We start from the raw sequence: 13133 nt of genomic DNA, 5'->3' as shown, positions 1-13133 counted from the left end.
TGGTATGAGACTCATTGGTCTTCAGGGTCAGGGGAGCCCTTCCAGCTTTCTGCCTCTTTTTCCTCATTGTCCAAGATGGCTGCTAGAGCTCCAGATATCACATCCTAGTTCCAGGCATCAGGATAAAAGAAGGGCTGAAAATTGGTGTGGCCCCTTCCCTTTGGGAAGATTTCAGCTGTTCTACATATTCTTTCCACTTCCACCTCAGTCAGATCTTAGTCACATGGCCAACTGTTACAAGGGAGAGTGGGATGGCAGTGTGCCCAAATGTGAATTAAGGTTCTATTACTAAGAAGAGGAGTCTGGATACTGTTTGCTCTAGTATATTCTATGCTTCTTTATTATATTGTGGAAACTTACCTATAGCCTATTAACTAAATTGATTGAATTTTTTCATTCATTTGACAAATACAGGTTGATGCCCACTGTATGCCTGCACTGTGTTAAGTGCTTGGGATACTAAGACCAATAAGACACACACACACAAATCATGCATCAAAGGACACCATTAAGAAAGTGACTCCCAGTTTTCCTATTCTGGAAAACTTTTTGGCAAATAGTGTACCTGATGAAGGATTAGTATCCGAAATATACAGAGAACTCTTATAACTCACTAATAGTACAAAGACAAATAACCCAATTAAAAGTTGGGCAAAGGATCTGAATAGACACTTCGCCAGAGAAGTTATAGAAATGACCAATAAGCAAATTTTAAATGTTCAACATTATTAATCATTAGGGAAATGTAAATCCAACTACAATAAGATACCACTTCACACCCACTAGCATTGCTATACTCAAAAGGACAAGGGTTGGTGAGGATATGGAGAAATACACTGCTATTGGGAAGGTACAACAGTGTAACACCTTTGGAAGACAGTCTGTCAGTTTCTCAAAAAATTAAACAGAATTACCATATGACCCAGAAATTCCACTCCTAGGAATTGCCCAAGAGAAATGAAAACATAAGTCCACACAAACTTGTTCAAAATTTGTACACAAACACTCACAGCAGCATTATTTGTAATAGCCCCAACATGGAAACAACCCAAATGTCCATCAACTGACGAATGGATAGTGTGTATCTATACAATACAATATAGTTCAGCAATGAAAAGAAAGGAAGTCCTGATACATGCTATAATTGTATGAACCTTGAACACATTATGCTAAGTGAAAGAAGCCAAGCACAAAGGACCACATACTGTATGATTCCAATTATATGAAATGTCTAGAATAGGTGACTCTAAAAAGACAGAGAATAGATTCATGTTGCTTTGGGCTGGGGTGAGGGGATAGGGGAAATTGGAGGTGATGGCTAAGGTATGTGGGGTTTCTTTCACAGTTCTAAAATTGATTGTGGTGATGTATACACAATTCTGTGACTATACGAAAAGTGACTGAATTGTACACTTCAATGGGTGAATTGTATGGTATGTGTATTACATCTCAATAAAGCTGTTTAAAAAAGCACACAATTTGTGTCAGATTATGAAGGATCCTTCATGCTGGTGCTTAGGGGTTTGGTGTCAGTGTGAAGTAATAGAGGAGTAGTTCTCAAAGTGTGACTGTGGACCAGCAGCATTGGCCTCATCTGGGAAGTTGTTAGAAATGCAAATTTTCAGGCTTTACTCCACATTTGCTGAATCAGAAACACTGGGAGTGGGACCCAGCAATCCATGTTTGAATGAGCCTGCTAGGTGATTCTGATACACGCTGAAATTTGAGAGCCACTGGATTAGAAAATATGAAAGGGCTGAGGGAAAGCATTTAGGATGCTATTTCAGTAATCCAGGTCAGAAATGACAGTGGGGGTTGGTGGCTTGCAGCAAGGTAACAGAGACAGGGATATAGAGATGGACGGGGATTGACTGGGTTGGGGGAGGGGAGTAAAAGTAACTCCCTCACCTCAAACGATCATGCTCTTAAAATTATTTTTATCAGGTGTATCTGGAAACACTTCTAAAAGGCTCCTAATATACTTATCTATCAAAGCAGTGAGTCAGAAGGTAATGGTTAAAGTTGATATGAAAAACTTGGAAGTTCATTTAAATAGATAATCCAAGTACCTTATACAAAGAACTAAAGAAATAGCCATCAACATTTTGGAGGGGAGAAAGAGAATAATGAAAATGAATTAAGTCTCCATCCCTTTTTGGCAAACTCTTGAATGATCTTGAATCTTTTGAATGATAATCTCTTAAACTGACAAAGTTTTGAAAAGAAACATAAGCTTATTGTGTAAAAATAACCAAACCCAGAAATGATTAGAAGAAATTTCCTCTGATGAGGTGGTCAGGGTGGGGCTTTTAACTATACACTCTTCTGTACTTAAAAAAAAGTACTGGGAATTCCCTGGCAGTGTCCAGTGGTTAAGACTCTGTGCTTTTACTGCCAAGGGCCTGGGTTCGATCCCTGGTTGGGGAACTGAGATCCCACAAGCTGCGCGACACGGCCAAAACCAACCAAACAAACAAAATAAAGTGTTTATTTTTTTAAAAAACCAACAACCTTCCAATGAGGCAGATTATACTCTCTATTAATCTTACTAATCTGATCCCTCTTAAAGTATCAGCTACAGTTTATGAGTAAATCTGAAAAACCAAGAGTTTTAAGAGGAAATGCCAGAGAATTAAGTATGAGGAAAATTCATCTAACAGTAACACAAATAATCTTGAGTGTTTCCAAAGCCTCAATAATTGATATATTTTCAGTGTGATTTAATACCACAAAATTCTTGATTTTCTTGTTATTTTTCTTGCCCTGTTGCTCTTGCCCTGTCTCCCAGCTGTGAAACATCTCTCTCTATAGATCTGTTTCATGTGGTCCACCAAAATCAATAACATCTATCAGTTCCTTCAATGCTCTAAATTCTGTGTGTTTTTACACTTCACAGAGTTGACCAGGCATCCCAGGAAGCTTGAGTCACATTCCAATCAGGCTATCAGCCCATCATGCGTTCAAAACCTATCTCTTCAACGCCCAATGGCCTTCTGTTTCCAGACTCAAGTGTCAAGTCATGGTGCACACCTGTGCAACCTACCAACCCCAGCTGGTCATTTACTCATTCACCCTCTCCCCTTGGCTTCCAGGACACCACTATCTTGATTTTCAGACTTTGCTGATTGCTTCTTTTCAGTTCTCTTTTTTGGTGCCACCTCTAAATATCGGGTGCCCCGGGGAGCAGTCCTCAGACCTCCTCTCCTCTCTAACTACACTCACCTACTTATTCCTGAAATGATCTTATCCAAGCCTCGTGGCTTTAAATGGCATCTGTAGGCTGATAACACTCAACTTTATACAAAATGCTGACTTGTACTTCCAGCTACCTATAAAGTGTCTCTACTTGCGTGATGAATAAATAGTCATTTCAAATTTGACATGTTCCAAAACGCTCCCCCTGCCAACTCTTATTCTTTTGCAGGCTTTCCCAACTCAATAAATGGAGACACTCTTCTTCCATTTGCCTATGCCAAAGCACTTCGATTTATCCTGGTTCTTCTCCTACCCCAGTTGCAATCCATTAGCAATAATGCAGCTCTCCCTTTGGGTATATTCAGAAGACCACTTCTCAGCATCTCTGTTACCATAACCCTGGGCCAAGCAGCCAGCATTTGAGCCTGGATTATTTGCAATACATGGTCTCCCTCTATCCACCATTGTACCCTTCCCATTAATTCTCCACAAAGCCAGGGTGAGCCTCTTAAAACATGCACTGGATCACCTTACTCCCCTGCTCAAACCCTCCAATGGCTCCCATCTCACCCAGAGAAAAAGGCAAAGTCTTTAAATTTTCCCCTAGGTGTGACCCTTATCTAGCAAATGGTACTATGGTTCTCTTTCTTTTATCAGTGTTTGTTTCACTCTGTTCTGCATGAATCCTTTTCCTGCAGCTAGCTCTCTTGAAAACATAGGCCACTGAACACAGAAAATAGTTAAGTGAGAGTAAGTGGCTGAATCAAGAGTATTTCTATCTGCTAAAAACAAACAGAAAATAAAGCAAAAAAGAGAGTAGTGCCGATGATACCCCAGTAATAAATGTTTATATGTATAACAAGTAACAATGTCAGTCTATAAGGCTAGGTGTTCCAGGGATGTACTTTATTTTTCTATAACTCAATTTATATCTAGAGCAGTTCTGTCCCATAGAACTTTCTGGATGATGAAAATATTCTGTATTGCCACTGTCAAATGCAGTAGCCATCTGCCATCTTAAACAGAACAGATCCAGAGCCCCTATTCTTCCCAGAGGTGGAAAAAACATAATCAACGTTGGGCAAACTCAGTCAAAGCCAGGGTTTCTCGGTCAGTTCAGCAGACCCCCATCCTCTCTTTATCCCGTCAGTTGAATCTAAGTTTGACAAGACTTCTGAAGGGTCTCTGAGTCTCAGTCTTCCAAATGTCATTTGCCAAGACGTCTGAGTTCTTATCTGGTCTCTGGTAACTGATCTCTCAGGTGACTGTAGCTTCTGGTGTGCAGGTCAACCCATAAACATTGTTTGTGACCTTGTGGTGTGTGTGCAGGGATGTGTGTAATGGGTGAATATTCATTTTCTCTAATATTTGAGAATACTTAATTCTGGTACAGAAAAAAAGAAATGGGATAACACTCGTTAAATGTGTGAAATACAGAGAAGTAAGTTAGTAACTTGTGAGACATGTTAAACATAAAGTAAGTGAGGCTTATGAGTACTGAACACAGACAAAAAGGAAGGCAAGAACAAAGAGACATCTAATTTTCACGAAACACTCAATATACATGGGACACCAGAAGCACCTAATCTTCATAATATACTAAATACGCAGGAGGTATGAAGCACTCCACATTCATGAGGTCTTAAATTAGCCAGCCATTGGTGACACCCATTCTAGCCCCAAATGTCCTCTGCCAGATAAAATCCACAGCTGCTCATCAGGCTAACTGGTAAGCCACAACTCTGGCCAGGCCTACACACCCCTGTGCCTCTCCTATAAACAAGTATCTGTGTTGGTCCCAGGCATCTTCTGTATCTTAGGCCTCTTTGCTCAAACCTCATCTTTGGTCCTTGTAGCCACACCATCAGCAGGAAAGGCTGATGGGGCAGGGACAGGGGTCCTATGAGCATTGCATAAGCCGGGTTTCAGGTAGTGTGGTCCTTCCATCTTGCTCACACCCTTTCCTAAGTATTCTACCTGACCCCATCTCCGTCTCTTTGTTTTGTTGTGTGTTTTAAATTGATCTAATAAATGGTGTGATTTACACATCTTAATGTCGTCTCTGAGCCTTTCTGATCCAGCACCTCTGGGATAACTTGCTGGTATATTTAGAGGCTACCATGGCATCAAGGTAATTTCCTTCAGGACTTTCAAATACTCTCCTGTGTGACTTGGAGAGTGAGGAGTGCCTAAGGCTCTCTCTGCCTAGACAGACTGTACTTCGTCTACTGCTGCTGTCCTACTATGCTAGTGTGGGAGATCGCAGCGAGATTTGCTACTTCAGCGCACCTCAGCTAAGGAGTGAGACACAGCCATTGATTGCTCTCAGATCCTCAAATTTATCAGGAGACTCTACCTATCTGACTCCTTCTTTGGAACACCCACCAGTGTCTAAATAGCTTGCTTTCTCCTCCTCTCTGTTTGAAAGGTCTGTGTCTCCTTTGGAAAAGGTTTTTTCCAAATTTGTGAATAATAGGATACATTTTATGCCTCTAGTCCTGGTTTTGATTCTGATAATCCAGATTTTTGAAAGTCAAAAATGCTTTATCTCAAACTATTGTCTCTAGTTTCAAAAGTCCTTTTTGAAAGTCAACGTCTCTTTTCTGTCTCTTTGCATGTCTGTTATGGCAACCGTACTCTGAGGGCGCATGTGCACACAGGTACACACATACATCCCCCCACCCCCCACACACACATCCTCTGCTCTCTGAATTGGGGGAAGGATGGGGTAGCTTCGAATGCTGGGGAAAGAAGGAGCATAGGTTAGTATTTCATTTGTGAAATACTTTTTCCTCCCCATTTGTGAATAGGTTAGTATTTCATTTGTGAAATACTTTTTCTTCCCCATTTGTGAAGGATCACACATAGCCACAGCTGGAGCTTTAGTAAAGGAAGCCCAAGGGATGTCCGAACCCAGGATTGGTACGATTTTGCAGGCCGCTCCTCTCTGTGTCACAGTCCACTCTTCTGCTTGTCTTTTTGCAACAGCAAGATGCTCGCTGGCAGTTCCACAACAACATTGTGAGTAGAATTCAGTAGAGTTCAAAGGATGCTATGATATCTTGTTCTGAAAATAGCTATCTTGTCCTCTATCTAACTTTACTTTTAAAGTCTCATAACTTTGGTTCTTCAAGGGAATGGAGATAACATTTATGGATTACCTTACACATGCTGGGCATTGCTTTCCAAGACTTCCCTTTTTAAAATGTAAATTCCCTCTGGCAAGGAAAACCCCTTAAGCCCTCATTATCTAACCCCTGGAATCAACTTATTAGAACCATTTCCATCTGTCATAGCCAGCTGTGATCAAGGCCATGTGAGACTGGAGTTGGGATAGCCGTCCTGGGGAGGGCATCGGGTAAAGAGCCCTGAGAAGGAAGAGGGGGCAATGAAAGGGGCGATGGGGGTGGATTTCCAAATCAAAGTTTGCCTGCCCCACAAAATTTGCCCCGTGGTAGCTCTGAAGTAATTGATGTGCTAATTAAAATCCCTGTGGATTCATTAAAGTAGTCCTGAGAAGAAAATCTCCGCTTTGCACAAAGGGTAGCTAGTAGTTCAGGTATAAATATGAAAGTAATGAAACTTTGCTTTTAAAAAAATTCTTTCCTTTTGGCTTTTTCTATCAGTCCAAATTATAGAGTTTTAACCTCAATTTTAATGCTTAGAAATGCAAAATATTGATCATTAGATGAGAGAAGAAGTATAGGTCATATAAGCAGGCTGGCTTGTGGTTGACAATTTATATGATATAGACAGGTCACAAATGATCAATCAGTATGCACAAATTAAAATGAGCCATTCATACAACGGGATACTACTCAGCAATAAAAAGGAAGGAATTACTGATATATGTAACCATGTGGATGAATCTCAAAAACTCAAAAACTGCTGAACAAAAGAAGCTAGACACAGAAGAACATATACTTTATGATTCCATTTATACAATGTTTTTTAACAGGCAAAACTCATCTAAGGTGAAAGCAATCTGAATGGTGGTTACCTTGGTAGAGGCAAGAGGGGAGGAACGAGGCATGAGGGAGCTTTCTGGGGTGATAGAAATGTCTATCTTGATTTGGATAGTGGTTACCTGGACACACACATTCACCAAAGTCCTAGAGTTACACAATTCAGATATGTGTATTTTACCATCTAAAACATATACCACAATGAAAACAAATTCAAAAAACATTCCTGGTGTTCTGCGGGGCTATCTTTCCTCAGAATTGGCCGACTGCATGTTGGCTGGCTGGCTGAGGTAACTGACAACGAAGGTAGATCTAGTGTAGAACCCAAAGGGCAAACTGCGCAACATGCAAGTTGCTATACGTTGCAGTGCTACACATTTAGGGTTGCCCATAGGCCATGTTATTAATCACTACTATGTAATACTTGCTCTAAAATACAGACGATACAAGTAAATTCTATCGATAACTGTTTTGTATTTTTGATTCATCCAGAATGTTTTTTAATTGTTCAAGCTATAGAAAAATTGCCTCTATAAGAATACAGTAATATTCATACTCAAAAAAAAGAGTGCAGACCAAATTAATTCCTCCTTCATTTAAACAAAGTCTTCAAATGGCTTACTCTTTCTGTCTTACTCCCCATAAATTCCTTTTGTTCTAGAAAAAGAGTAGATTAAAAAAGAGGGGCTTCCCTGGTGGCACAGTGGTTGAGAGTCCGCCTGCCGATGCAGGGGACACGGGTTCGTGCCCCGGAGCGGGAGGATCCCACATGCCGTGGAGCGGCTGGGCCCGTGAGCAATGGCCACTGAGCCTGCGCGTCCGGAGCCTGTGCTCCACAACGGGAGAGGCCACAGCAGTGAGAGGCCTGCGTACCGCAAAAAAAAAAAAAAAAAAAAAGAGTAGTTCAGCTCTGCCCCCGTAGTGTACTTACAAATACCTATGCATTTCTTTCTAATACACAATAGTAAATCAAAGTGTTATGGAGACTTTATTAGGCTTCCCTCCCTCACCTCTTTTATGCATACAGTGCTCTGTGGTATGAGGAGCTTGCCTCCTGGAATAAATGACGTCTCCTGGAAAACTGGCTGAAGCAGTATTTTTAAGGCTGCAGTAATTCTCAAAGACCTGTAAGATACTTTTTCATCCTAATATTCTATTCTTACTGAGAATAAGAATCATGATTATTTTCATTATTCATTCTCTCCTATTGTTTATTCCTTTCCTGAAGTCATAATTTTCTCCTTGAGACATCCCAGTTGGTTGCTACAGAAATGATTATTTTGCTACAAACATAGAATTATGACATACAGTAAAGAATAAGCAGCAGAAGCAAAAGAACTCTTGGAAAAACTTAGTCCTGTTAAAGCCAAAAATAGCTGAAAACTGTTAAAACCGTGAGAGAAGTTGCCCAGTTTTTCATGAGGCAATAATTTATGCTGACATTTTCTCAAATGATTATCAGATCCATGGATGAAGAATTTATGGTTTGAATACATTTATGGGCACTAACACTTGCATTAGTAAAAGGCTATCCAAAGTTTTGAACTTAAATGTTCAAAGCAATCAATGACTTGATACTAGCAATAATCATTTAATTTTTTCCTACCTGTCATACCCCCAAAATATACTTATAACTCTACTTCAAACTCAGCCATTTAAATTCCTGTGCAGTCATAATGACTATTAATATGTATATATATGTACATATAATATATATGTATGTATATAATGTATATATATACACATACATGTATATATGTATATAATGTGTATATACATATATGTATATATACAATTTAGTTATATGTTTTCTTTTGTTTTTATTATACATATTATTTCCCCCATTTTTACCTCATCTTAATATTTAGAATTTTTAAATTACATTTGAGAAACTACTTATCCTGGTTCCCTATAGTTGAATATTTATCTGGTATCAAATTTTTTTGCCATTAGGAATGAACCTGCTGTAAATATCTTGATACTAGGTCTTGAAAGAAATTCTCAGAATTAACTCAGAGAAGTTGGGTTTTAGGGTAAAAAGTATGAGAATATTAACGTCCCATACTGCCCTACATACACATCCACGTAGAACATTTGTTAAATGGTGGCCTTCATCATCCACACTTACTTTACGGCAGGTAATGTGTATGGGTTTTACAAGTCAGGGAAACCAGAACAAGAGGAAGTTCCAAAGAATTTGGGAGAAGAAAGCAAACCCTGCATACACTGAGGTCCAGGGAAGCTAAGCAACTTGACTCAGTCCTCACTTGTGAAAGGGGCATGTTTGGAAGCTGGTCTTCCTTTCCCCACTTAATTCTTTCCCCTGCACTGAGCGGTGCTTCTTAGGGAGCTCCCAGAGTCTTGGGAAGGCCCTGAGGAACTCAGTGTCTTCCTGACTCTGTTTAGTTTGTTGATTTTTGTGTCCTTTCTCTTCCAAAATGATTTCAGGCAGATTATATAGAGAGACATAAAATACAGTAGAATAATGCCAAAATAAAAAGATAATCAGGTCAAAGAGAAACTATGAGCAAGCAAAATATTATATATTCCCAAAATACATACTTTAAGATCATATGGAGTTGGAAAAGAAGTGACATGAATTTCACTCTGAGGAAAGAGGGAAATAAAAAGCAGCACCTGATACACCAGTTGCCCAAGAGAAGAATAGCACTCTGTCACTGAACTCGTGTCTTAGCATCTCGAACTCCAAGACATTGCTAAGTCATACTTTCATTTCAGCTATGCAGATTTTAAGCTTCCCAGCTGTGACCTGTGATGCCACTGAAATAGGCCAAATTTATGAAGCCTGGACCCCCAAGCACCTCGAACTTGATGACTGAATTTTGACAACTGCCATCAGGTGGGTAGTGATACAGGCTTGAGGGGGAGAATTTAGGCATGAGTACCTGAGAGTCTAAAACTGTTCTGTCCCATTTGAATTTGATTTTAAATACTTCTTTTCTGATTATAGAAGTAATATATAATATAGTCTTATTGCAGAAAATGGAAAAACTACAAAGAAAATAAATGTCACTATAAATCTACTGCATATAGATTTTTTAAACCTTTAGGTGTATTTCTTTCCATAGGTATGGTTTTATATATATATATACAAATATATACACATTTTTGTGTGTGCATGCATGTACGTGTGTATGTACATATATGTATATATAATACACACACATCTAGACACTCCAGACAGAGCAAATGGGAAAGAGGCATCCTGAAAAGATTCTCTGAAGTCCTGCACTGTAACTGTTGGGGGTTCAAAACAATCTCTGACCTTATCGTAGGGGGAAAGGAAATTAGGTTAAGGACTCCAAATCCCTTCACGTGGCAGTCCCTCCATTTTTCTAAGACTCATATCCCTCAGTAAAATGTGGCAGTTCTTGATATGGGTCCCACATATTTATTGTTGGGGTTAATACATATATGTGTGGTTTTTTACACTGCAAACAAAAATATTTGTTCTATTATATACCCCCCTTACCATTTATAATATCTATAGACATTTGTGTCTGGACGTCTGACTAAATTCTCTTTTAACTACAAGAATTTTTTCCTGCAGAAGTTTTCTCAGAATGAAGTATTTCCTGAAAATAATGATAATGTTATCGCCTCCTTGTCAACTGGCAAGTTTTGAAAACTCATTATACTTAGTGATTATCTTTCTAAATATGAATGGTATGCCAACATTCTTTTTCTCATCATTAAACTTTGTGAATCATAACTTTCATGTCTATAATTACTATTTCCATTATCTCTTAATGAATACCTATATGTGACCCTTGATGGGATTAAAGAAAAAATAAGCCAACAAGAAAAATAAATAAAAATTATCTATTCCATTAATTCTTGCTTTCCTGGGCATATCCTTCTTTCCTTCCCCATCCTATGTATCAGTCTCATGTCTGCATTATAGGAGAACAGGACCAGCAGGCACGGAGAAAAACAAACGTGAGCCCTGGAGGCAGCTAGATCTTCCTAAATTGTATCATGTGCTCCAATTTACAGGGACCTAGTATGACATACAGAATTTACCCACAATTTTATTTGTTTTTAAATTTTTATTGGAGTATAGTTGCTTTACGATACGGTGTTTACACTGTACAGTAAAGTGAATCAGCTATATATATACATATATCCCCTTTTTTGTATTTCCTTCCCATTTAGATCACCACAGAGCACTGAGTAGAGTTCCCTGTGCTATACAGTAGGTTCTCATTAGTTACCTATTTTATACATAGTATCAATAGTGTATATAGATGGGCAGAGTCAAGATGGGGTAATAGGAGGACGTGGAATTCGCGTCTCCACAGAATTAGGGCACCTACCAGGCACCAGTGGGGGACCACGGACACCTAAGGGGACGGGAGGAACCCCCAGCGACTGGGTAGGACATGGGGTGTGGGGGGAGTGAAGGGGGAGGAGAAGTGGAGGTGGGACAGGACTGGCACCCCTGAAGGGCGGCTGAGGGAGGGGAAGGGATCCCACGCCCCAAGGGGGAAATTGGGGAACCACTGGGAGGGCAGAGGATCAAAAGGGAGTATGGCCAGGTTTCCCCTGCCCACTTGGGCACCCAGGAAACTGCTGAGATCCTGGGGCCTGATCCTCTGCCCACCGAGGCCCCCTCCAGCCACGTGGGTCCTGAGGGAATGGAAGGGCGGGAAGGGGGAGCAAAAGTAAAGGCCGGACCTCTAGGACCGGCACCCCGAGGGGTGGCTGGGGCTAGAGGAGGAGTTCCTACACCCAGCAGGACCCACCCACAGTTAGGGGTCCAGCGGGGACAGGGGAAACCTTGGGGGAGATGGGGGGAGGGGCACAAAGGAACAGAAGGGAATGCAGCCAGTGCCTTCCCTGTCCACTTAGGCACCAGGGAGCCTGTTGGGCACCCCGGCCTAATCCTCTGCCCTCGGAACCTCTTTCCTGCAGCGCAGAGCCCAAGCCCCGCCCCTACACCCCCACCAGGACCTGACCTCTACACTCGGAGACCCCTCCAAGGTGCTGGGCCTAAACCCCGCCCACACACCCTCACTCAGGGCCCTACCTCCAAACTCCAGAACCCGACACTCCAGAGGCCCTCCTTTCTGCGTGCTGCCTCTCTGCTTCCGTGCAGGTCCTAAGCAGAGGCCCCGCCTAAGCCCTGCTCCCAGGGCCTTTTCTGGCTATGTGGGTCCTGAGCCTAGGCCCCGCCCCACACTCAAACGTCACACCCCCAACAGCCTAGGTCCCACCCCACCCTAAACCCCGCCTGTGCCTAAGTTCCACCCCTCACTAAACTCTGCCTCCATAGCCAAGGCTTTTTTTTTTCTTTTTTCCTCTTTTAGATTGGGGTTGTGTTTTACCTTGTTGATTCATTGTTGTTGATTCTTTTATATTTTTATTTTTCCTAATAAATCTTTTATTTTTCTAATTTTATTTTATTCTTTATACTTTGTTATTGTTCTCTCCTTTTGGCTTGTTCCCCCTCCCCCCTTTTATTTTTTTTTTCTGTTGTGGTTTTATTTTACCTTGTTGCAGTTGTTTCAATTACAGTTTTATTTTTCCTAATATATGTTTTATCTTGCTAATTTTATTTTGTTTTTTATTCTTTGACATTGCACTGCTCTTTTTTTCTTTCTTTTTTTCTTTTTATAACCAGGCCACAAAGCTTGGGAGATCTTGGTTCCTAGGCCGGAGGTTGGGCCCAAGCTACTGTGGTGAGAACTCTTGAGTCCAAACCGCTGGACTAACAGAGACCCTCAGGGAATATTAATTGGAGTGAGGCCTTCTGGAGGTCCTCATCTAAGCAACAAGACCTGGCTCTATCCAACTGCCTGCAAACTCCAGTGCTGGACGTCTCAGACTAAACAACCAGTAAGACAGGAATACAGCACCACCCACCAAAAAAAAAAAAAAAAAATGAAACAACAAAAAAATATGTTACAGACAAAGGAGCAAGGTTAAAAACCCACAAGACCAAATAAATGA

The sequence above is a fragment of the Aethalodelphis obliquidens genome, unplaced genomic scaffold (assembly GCF_003676395.1).
Source record: "Aethalodelphis obliquidens isolate GAN/ISIS:26980383/991018 unplaced genomic scaffold, ASM367639v1 scaffold5, whole genome shotgun sequence".
NCBI classification, from domain to species: Eukaryota; Metazoa; Chordata; class Mammalia; order Artiodactyla; family Delphinidae; genus Aethalodelphis; species Aethalodelphis obliquidens.
Note: the sequence above shows the minus strand (reverse complement) of the source record.